The 10,233-nt window shown below is 41.0% G+C and overlaps 1 protein-coding gene across 1 annotated transcript in view; it reads left to right on the top strand.

Annotated features, from left to right (window-relative positions):
• Positions 1-1,432: 1,432 nt before the first annotated feature.
• The window catches only part of MYH9 (myosin heavy chain 9), an 82,183-nt gene continuing 73,382 nt past the window's right edge, over positions 1,433-10,233 (top strand). The window contains exon 1 of the mRNA XM_081210985.1: positions 1,433-1,552. The gene's annotated coding sequence lies outside the window, so the exon portion shown is untranslated. The remainder of the gene's footprint in view (positions 1,553-10,233) is intronic.

The raw sequence follows: 10,233 nt of genomic DNA, 5'->3' as shown, positions 1-10,233 counted from the left end.
GGGTATCAAATCCAAACTCTTCTTCTTCATCATCACATTCATAGTAATTGAGGGAAATGTCATTTCAGATCTGAAGTTTCCTGCATATATTTCTGATATTTCTATACAAGCAGCAACAATAACTAGCAACCCAAATGACTTACCAGGGCAGGCCCTACCATTAGATAGACTTGAGGTTTGAGGTCAGCAAATAGTTATTTTATTGTTATTGTATTTTTTACTGCTAGGGAAGGGCAAGTTGCTTTGGGGATTGCTGTTGTTGGCCTTAGGCCCCAAAGTAACTTAGCTGGCATACTGCATTATGAACCTTGACTTTGGAGAAGGAAGGGGTATGTGCTATTTGCTATTCTGCCTTAGATAACCAAATGCTTTGGACTGGCCCTGGCAATTTACAACAATTTACAGCAAAGCTTTCCAAACTTTTCGTGCTGGTGACACACTTTTTAGACATGCATCATTTCGCGACACATTAATTCAGTTTTATTAGCAAACTGGAGGTTAAACTAACCCCCTTCCAGCCCTGGGAGGAGTGCGGGGAGCGTTTGTGTGACACACCTACACACTGCAGCCAACATACTAACATGTTGTGACACACAGTTTGGAAAGCTCTGGTCTACAGCAAGAATGAAAGCAGCAATATTGGTAAGCTAATAGCAGAGTGGCCTTGATTCATACAGCTATATACAGTAAAATGGCAGAATGTAGTAAAAAAACCACCATGTTTTACCTCCTACTACCATGTGGTTCCAGAACTAACTGATGAGGCCCAGGGCCCATAGTATGAGATAAAAGGGCAGCAAAAGAGCTAGGATGTTTGTGCAATAAGGTAAACTGATGTCACAAACAGAAGTGCACACCCGTTATTCTGGATTTTTCAAGGAGGCCACAATCACAGACTGAAAACCATGAGGTTTAAAGAGCAGCTCTACATTTGGCATCTTCTTTTTTAAGACAGGGGTGGCCACAGTGCATCACCCAAAAAGAAGAAATTCATCACCAAAAAGGGAAGGTGATAGATGATTTGTATATAATTTACATATTCTAATTTATATGTAGAAGATGCAAAATTAGAAAATAATAATTTAAATAGAAACACATCTGCTCAATCTTGCTATCCAAGTTCTCACTGTTGTCCAAGGGCAAATGCTAAGGCCCCTGCTCCCCAGTCTGAGGGCTCTTTATTGTAAAATCAGATGTAGACTGGACAGCCTTTCAAATAGAGGACTGCCCTCTGACAGCCCTTCAAAGAGAGGACCATCCTCTGTAAAGTAGGACATAAGTCCTCTAGTTCTGACAAATAGCTCTAGGTTGGTAACTGAGTCATCTCTATCAGTGCTGTTCCTCCTGTTCAAGTAATAACTGAAACAGTCGTCTGTTGCCTGGAGCTAGTCTTCTTCTGCTTCACATGGTACGACAACAGTGCCTCTCTCCCCACCCCACACCTTATGAAAATAGTCTCCATCAGGATTTCTGCACTCTTCACTTTGCTTGGGAGGAGGCTGGCATAGCAACACAACACAGTGTGCTTAGGCTGTAGGAGTTTTATCACCTGGTGAGTAATCAATTGCACCTTGCAAAAACCCTTTTATACCTCAGACTGTTTTTTGAGCGTGGGTAGGTAATCTTAGTAAATGCTAGCCTAGGTATTTCAGTGATTCAGAACAGAAGTGGGGTGCTGCTCAGAGCAGAGAATTCTTACTGGCAGATTTAGGATTTATTTTCAATTCATGGGAGGCAACAAAATGATGGTTAAATTCTGGTGTCCTTATAGGTTTTGTGCCTTCAGGTAAGGCATCATTTGGTGCAGAGAGCAATGATGGTTTTACTTTGTCTCGTCTAGAGGTACTGAAATTTCATTATTACTCACTGGTTAGTTTTACTTCCTGCTTCAGTCTGGCGGAGCAATAAGAAAGGTTATTTCTCATTTCACTTTAATTGCTTTATTAATACCAGCAGTCTGTAACTTGGATATATTTTTGTATGAATTATATCTGGGTGTTTTTTGTTTAAATGATAGCATAAGAAGTTTGGGATTATCTTCTGAGGCTAGTCTGTTTATTTGCTTTATGTTTTTCAGTAAACTGTGTGTATTTCAAAGTACCCCAGCATCTGTTAATTGCTTTGATAATCACCCCTTGAATTTAAAAGAGCTTAGAATTTCTGACTAGATAAGAGTGAAATTAGGATGTCTATTCAGTGCTTTTTTTCTGGGGAGACGCAGGGGTACACATACCCCTAAACATTTTGTGAATTTAAGTTTGGCCTTGTTTAGGGGCAGTATTTCAATATGAGTAGGAAAATGAGAGTATTGTACCCCTATTACCCCTAAACAATTTTTTTAAAGAAAAAAAGCACAGCATCTATTTAAACTAACAATGGAGTTTTGACAGATTTTATTTAATTATTGCATTTATAACCCAACTTTTTCAACAACCCTGCAAAATAGGTTAGGCTGAGAGGCAGTGACTGGCCTGAGGTCACCCAGTGAGGATTTGAACACCAGCCTCTCAGTGCCTAGTCCAAGGCTCTAACCACTACACTTTCATTGGGTGGTACTATGAACAAAGCTTGCAAGGGACGTTGCACAAAAGCAGCTTACAGTATTGGGTACCAAGAGCAAGGCCATAGCTGCACTACAGACTAAAACGGGTACACTAGTCTTCCCTCCTGGAAGCCCTAGTTTGGTGTGGGAATGTAGGGATATGTAACTGAGAATGTTCTGCACTCTTGCCAAACTACAATTCCCAGAATTATATGGGAGAAGCCATGACAGTTAAAAAGTGGGGCAAAACCCACATACAGCTGTAGTATTACCGGTAATATGCTCTTAAATGTGTATTCACATCATATTTAGCAGATGTGGTTGGAGTACATATCCAAGATATCCTCAGGCACGCAAAGAGTCTTGCAACTGAGGGTTTCGTATTCAGCAATTCCGAGTTCTCAAAGCCAGCCATATTATTCTCACCCTCCAGGCCACTTGAAGTGTGGAGCAGAGACAGGAGCAGTTGAGACAGGCTCAGGAAATCAGAGTCCTACCACCCTCCCAGAAGCATTACTAACCTGGCAGAAACTGTATAGATTGAGCAGTCAGTTGTAAAATGGCTGTCAGGAAGTCAAAGTAGAGAGCCTGGGTTCTTGCACAGAAAGCTCTGCAAAATTTGAGAGTGAGTGGTCATGCCACAGATAGAATGAGGACTCACAAGTTTTTAATGTTTGATGTTATATTATGTTTTTATATATGCTGTAAGCCACCCAGAGTGGCTGGGGAAACCCAGCCAGATGGGCAGGGTATAAATAATAAAATCATCATCATCAACAACAACAACATCATCATCATTACTGTGGATTTATTTTTAAAACTTTTTATTGCACTGTCAGTAACAATTACATTTCCTAAGTATAAAATTGATTCCAAAATACAGAACCCTTCTATTTTAATCATGAACATATTAATCGTACATTAAAAGCTAAATATCAGAAGGCACGGTAATTAGTTGGACCATCGAAAAGCCTATTTTACAGGAAGTCGTATAATATGAAAATCAATGTCAGTATGAGAAACAGAAAGATACCACTTAATGTGAAAAGGTTTAGCCATACGTTTACAAAGCTGAATTTTATGTTGGTATTTCCACGGTTTTTTCAGTCCCATACTCTCAGGTATCAAACAGCTGCAAGTTGGATGCTTATCTGTTTTCCAGTGCTGCACTAGTATTGTGCATACTTCCCTGACCATAGTAGTAATTTACCATGTAGTAAATGCTAAAGAAAATAGTGCAAGATCATCCAGAAGTGCTGCCATGGGTAAAGCTGACACTGTGCCCAAAAATGTTGGGAAAGGCTTTGATTCAAGGAATGAAATTATTAGATATTTGTTCCTGTAGATGCTTCTGAACTTTGCGCTAAACAGGTATCCCCACCACTGGTTCTGTATCTAAAGTCAGGAAGAATAACTCTTTGACGTCATTTTCATTGCTTCTTGGTTTTGAATCATAGGCTTTGATGGCTCATGCATCAAAGCCTCTGTAAGGTTCTGGATGCTTCTATCAGGCTTTGGCAAATTCCATAGTCCTGGCATCTCTGGGACATGCTGGAACATTTCCAAATACATATTTCTTTTGTCTTCAGCCAGAGGAGAATGGAATGAAAGCCACAATCCGAATTTAAGCAAATATTTGGCTATAATTATTATGTCAGGCTAGGCCCAAGGTAAACATCACACAATGAAAATGGAGGGAAACAAAGGTCCAGATGGTTGATGTCAACCCAGGAGAAGGGAGTGGTTGTGCTAAATAACTGCCTCCCCTCCCCACTCTTCTCTTTCACTGGAAATCTCACTGCTCTCCTTCTTTGAGCACTGTGACACAGAAGAAGGGAAGAAGGGAAACAACTGGGCAGAGTTTACTTGCAGCTCTTACTGGCTAGATTTGGGCAACCTGTTTCTCAGTCATGAACTCTGATTAGCGGATGGACATTAAAACATTATTTGGATCTGTTAACTGGCTGTCTGAACCTTTTGTGGTCCAATGGCCAATGATCCAGTGTGAATCCAGGAGACTGGATTCCACCTGCAATGCATTTGCTGTGTGGCCTTGGATGAGTAATCTTCTCTCAGCTGCAGCTTCTCCTAGGTGAAGCGAGAACAATAGTGACCTACTCTGAAGGGTTCTTACCAGGACAAAAGGTTATAAAACAATTTGCATCTGTGCATCTCAATACGGCGCATGTTCTTTCAGAAGTAAATCTTACTGAGTTCAGTGCTGTGCACTGTAGGCATTTCTGTGAATTCCTGGTTTCAGAACAAATACGTAGCCAAAGAGCTGCATTTCCTCATGGGCAACCTTCTGGAGGCCACATGCAAGAGTTTATTTGGTGGCAGCTCCAAATATTTTAAAAACGCAAGGAATGTCTGCTGAATCAGACCAAAGGCCTACCTAGTCCAGCATCCTGTTATCAGTGGCCAACCAGACAGATGTCCATGGGAAGCCCACAAAGCAGAACCTGAGAGCACTCTCTCCTTCTTTGCTTCCCAGCAACCAGAATTCATAAGTATACTGCCTCAAACTATGGAAGATGACAAGTGAGGAGTGGCTGTGGAACACTCCCCATCGAGATGCGCCTAGCAACATCTTTGTTTTCTTTTAGGAAACAGATGAAGACTCACCTCTTCCAACAGGATTTTGGATGAGGGGAACTGTGACTGGAGTGATTTATGAATAGTTTGACACTGCTGCTTTTATAAATTGTATTGAGACTGCCGTTTTTAAGTTCTTGTGTTATGATGTTGTTTTATGATGTTGCAAGCTGTCCTGTGGCCTTTTGGCGAAATGTTGGTGTATACGTTTCTTAAGAAACAAAAGGATTTCCTGCTCCCCGCCTCCAATGCCAGCTCACACAATCCAGTCTCCGGTGTGTTATAAACAGAGAACAGTTGAAGCGAGAAATGCCTTTGCAGATAATTTCACCTTGGATCTGCTTCCCCGCCCAAAACAGGACACAAATGGCTGTCATCCATCAGCTGATCTGACTTTGTTTGTAGTTACATTTATGGTAGATTTAGTAATTCACTCTTAAGGTAAGGACATGTGCCATGAGCACAGCTGTTTATATATGGACAGCTGGTTTGTACCTGGCAAAAACAGAGTAGCAAAGGCTACTATTTCTACTAATTAATTAGTAGCGATGCCTTTGGTAAAAAGCATGGTGAGCTATCTCAATTATTGCTAGCTTTGACAGTAATGTTGAAACCAGCTCAAAAAATGTCAGCGCAACAGGGCAAGGCTCAGAGGAAAAGGAAGTGGGAGTATAAGCTGAGGTAAACCACAAGCATTCAGCCCCCCCCCCAACTGAGCCTGAGCTAGTTACTATGGTAATCCTCATGTTCAGAATCTATTGAGTAGCTCATCAGATGGCGAAAGTGCTTTGAATTGTTATCTGTCAACGTGTTAAATGTGGAATGTGATGGTCTTGGAACCTGTGTTTGTCATTTAGCAACCATACCCTACAATAACCCAGTGGATGCAGTAATAGCTATAGAGACCTTCCTGCCACCAACTGCAGTTGCCCCAGAAATGCTTAAGGCTTAGGTGGGATCCATTTCTTTAGTATAATTTCCCCACAGCATTAATTTCATTCTATTGTTTATTTGTCTATTTAGATTTTATCCCACATTTCAGGCAAAATGTTACCTTCCGAAGCAGCTTTAAAAAAATGAGAGGCCGTCCCTGTCATCACGTTTACAAACGAAGTCAAGGGAAGAGAAGTGGAAGGGGGGGGTAGAGGAGAGAGTTCATATTTCAAGGTCAGAATAAAGTGGTGAGCTATAAGTGGGCATTTATATCCAGTTGTTGCCAGGCTGCTCTTCCCTTGCTCCGCTGGTGTCCTTGCTTGCATAGTGGCTGGCAGCTCTTTTCTCCTTTGGCTGATGGATGGGGCTAGAGCACCTTTTCCTATTGCTTCTGCAGTCTTGGGACAAATGAAAGTCAAAAAAGAGTGGCATATTTATTTATTTATTGCAAGTATTTATATGCTGCTATTTAAGTACCTTACCCTCACCAATGGAACCCAACACACACAAGACTGCTAGCTTTCCTTTTTCTAGATCAGTAGTTGGGATTTGGCAGAACCTCCTTTGTACCCACAGATTGTCAGACAGTGACTTCCTTTATATTGCAGGCTTGTAGACCACCCCCTCATCTCTCAGTGAGTGCCAGCAGTTGAATCTTGCTGACCTGCTATGGCTCTCTCAAGTCAATGCCAGATCTACTAGAACCTTCAATTCCTGCAGCTACCAGGGTCTCATGCTAATTCTGATTCCTCCTTGCATCACTACTTCTGCCCCTCCTTTTATCCCTAGCTTTTCCCCAGCAGCAGATATGTATGCACAGCCAGCGGTGCAGAGAGGGGGAGAGGCAAGGGCGGGGGGGGGGGGAGAGAGAGACTCCCCTGAGGCCCAACAAAGCTAAGGGTCCCACATGTTTTGGTGCATATTGCCTAAGGTTAGTGGACAAAGAAGATTGCACTTGTCTAATGTTCCCCTTTGACCTTCAGGACAGTAGCTAACAGAAAACTTATTCCCAGAATTCCTTGTGCGTAAGCTGCTGTGCTTCCTTGCTTGAGGACTGCAAATTGGAACCAGGAAAAATTCAGAGTCCCAGTACCAGGGGCAGACTTTAGTAATATGGTGCCCTGAGCAAGGACAACATTTGATACTCCCCCAACATATTTCTTATTTTCACAATGATTCCTTATTATATTGCGTGCCTTCAGCTCAGTGTCCTGTGCTGAGGAATCACCTGTACCACCCTAAATCAGGCGCTGCCAGTACCCACTGCAAGCTTTGCCTATCTAGTGAATCATCATTGAGGGGTATTCATGAACTTAAACATTGCTGATATTCCATGTACTTAGAAAACTATGCTATCTACTGGGAGCAGGTGCAGAAGGACAATACATGAATAGCTGCACCTCAGCAGAGCCTCGTTCATCCTCATGTTCCCCAAACTATTATTTGTCCTAGGCCTAGATAGCATCTCTGCAGCCTTGTATAGGGCAGCAGTCACTGCTGCAACAGGCAGGCTGCCTCCTACAAAGTGCTGCTCCGGATAGCCACCTAAGATCAACTTTGTAAAAAAGCATTGTCTGCTGATACATATGCCAGGAGTGTGACAAGTAGATGGGTTAAAGGCAACCTCTCTTTCAACTGAAATAATTTGTTGTGCAATGTTTGCTCCTAAGGAGTTTTCAGGCCACGTGACTGGAACAAAGCGAGTGTGAAAGGTCATTGTAAGTATAAACTGTAAGGTGAGTAGATGTCTCATTGGAGTATCATGTTGGATGGGAAGCAGTAAACACAGGAGTGCATTATTTGTAGCGTTATCATCCCAGAAGCCCCCTCAAAGCCTTCTGTCGATACAGCTGTTTTCACATGGACTTTCAACCACTGCTTTTTTGCTTCAGCTTCAAGGACCTGCTTATATGACACTGAATCTGAACTTTTAGCAACACCCTTCATTGCAAATTCCATCTACTTAGCCAATCCATTTCAGTAGAGAACCCTTTACCAATACAATGTTGTAACTTTTGCAAGCTGTTCTGCTCCTGTGGTTTTTCGTCATTTTTTTTTAAACAAAAAATAAAGTCACTGTGGTTAATATTTAGCAACATGCTCCCTCCTTCACTCTTTTCATTGTCTTTGTTCATTGGTCACTCCTCTCCTTTGCTTTAATTATCTTTACTAAAATAAAGCATATTTATGATAGCCCACACCTTGCAAAAGAAAAAAACATGCCGCTCAACGTGTGCAAGTCAAAGAAGCAGAAGACTCAAAATTCTTCCATTGCATTACAGTATTGTATTTGGGTGTTAATTTATTTCCTTGGGCTTTAACTTTTCAGAAATAATAAATACTTCCATTGTTAACTCCATTATCTATTTTTGTTCCTTTTCCAGTTGCAAACTTTAAATTAATTTTACCATTCTGCCTTTTGTTGTCAAGTTCAAACCTTCTCCTTGCCTCCTTTTTAAAATAAAGACTTCTGCCACACCAGTAGCCCTCATAACCCAATTGGGCTTCTGATGTCATAGACTGTGACTATGTTAGTGCCCTATAAAAGGGCATTGGGGTCCTTCAGTGACAAGGTTTACTACACTCCTTCATTCTTGGCTCCTATTTATTTTTCTCCGTCAAGCTTCTTCATTAATTTATTGATATATTTATTAATTGCATTTAGAGCCTGCCTTTTACTCCAAAGAAGTAAAGGCAGTGTACATGGTTTTCCCAAGTTCCTTTTATCCTCACAACAACCCTGTGATGTAGGTTAGGCTGAGAGACAGTACGTGCCATGCATTTAACAAAATTTTAAAACACATTTCTCTGCATGCCCACCCCCCAAAGAGAATTCTGGGAACTGGAGTTTCCCCCTCAGAGCTAGTTTCTAGCACTCACAACAAACTACAGTTCCCATGAGTTTTTGTGTGTGTGCATGCTTGAATGTCTGGCGTGTATGCGGCCGAAATCACTTAGTGAGCTTTATGGCCACATGGGAATTTGAACCCTTATCTCCTACAATGTTTGTCCAACACTCTAACCACTGCTCCACACTTGCTCTCCAAGTAGCTGAGTTCTATTTCCAGCCCTGCAATTTCTTCTCCTTACACTGTTCTCACTAATGCTTAACCATAGTATTTTATCTTTTAATCCTTGATACAATGATGTTCAGTGGCACACATCTTTCAACAACTTTAGTAGCAACACCTTCTCCACCCTTCATCCCTTTCTTAACCAAATAAACTTTCTTTCAAGAGTCTTCAGGTTAATTTCTCTAGATACTCTGTTTCTCCAAGTACACCTTCAGCTATTCTGATTCTTGAAGTTTCTTATTGATCTTTTTAGGATCCTTGACCTAATTAATGTCTTTTCTCACATCATTTATACCTACAAATATACATTCTCTAGCGTACAAAAAGCCTTGGGAATGGCCCAGCTAAAGCTAGGATTTTAAATTCACACTGATGACAGTGTCAGAAGCCCATACTTATATCTTCTCCACTGAAATCAATAATACCTGTAAATGTTTAAGTCAGCCTTGTAAACGAGCCCTCAAAAGTTACTAGCCTATGATTGACAGACAGGTGGCTTGTTTGTTTGAAATTGTTATTATTTATCATACTTAGGTGTTTTTCTTAACAAAAGTAACTCAAAGCAGCTTACAGCAATAAATAAATTGGTAGCTAGTGCAGTCACACCAGGATTGGTATTTATGTGTTCAGAGCATCTTGCTCTGGCTTGCTATGGGCTGACAGAATGGATAACAGACTCTGTCCCTCTTCCAGCAGCCTCATGAATTTCAATGCTAGGCAAGAAGGCGGCTTCCTTCCTCTGGTATCGTATCCCATGCCTTCTGTGTTGAGCACAAAGAAAAGAAGTTACCTGTATAATAATTTATTCTCTGCCAGCCCATGAATCCCACTACAGAACACCTTATCATACATGGTACCAGGAAAGTGTTTAGTTACAGGAGTGTCTGAATTTTGGAATGAACATCTTTTATTTTATTAGAGCCCCTCCAGTGCTTTATAAACTTCAGTTATAATCTGATGTTGCTTTTTTTTTAAGCATTACAAACATAGAAAACTAGAACTTACTTCTGAATAAATATCCACAGAATTTCACTGCTAATTTTCTTTCACTAAAGATTTGACATTGACTATTGTGATTAACATTGGTGA

The sequence above is a fragment of the Podarcis bocagei genome (genome assembly GCF_964188305.1).
Source record: "Podarcis bocagei genome assembly, chromosome: 10".
NCBI classification, from domain to species: Eukaryota; Metazoa; Chordata; class Lepidosauria; order Squamata; family Lacertidae; genus Podarcis; species Podarcis bocagei.
This window is presented reverse-complemented; position numbering and strand designations above follow the sequence as displayed.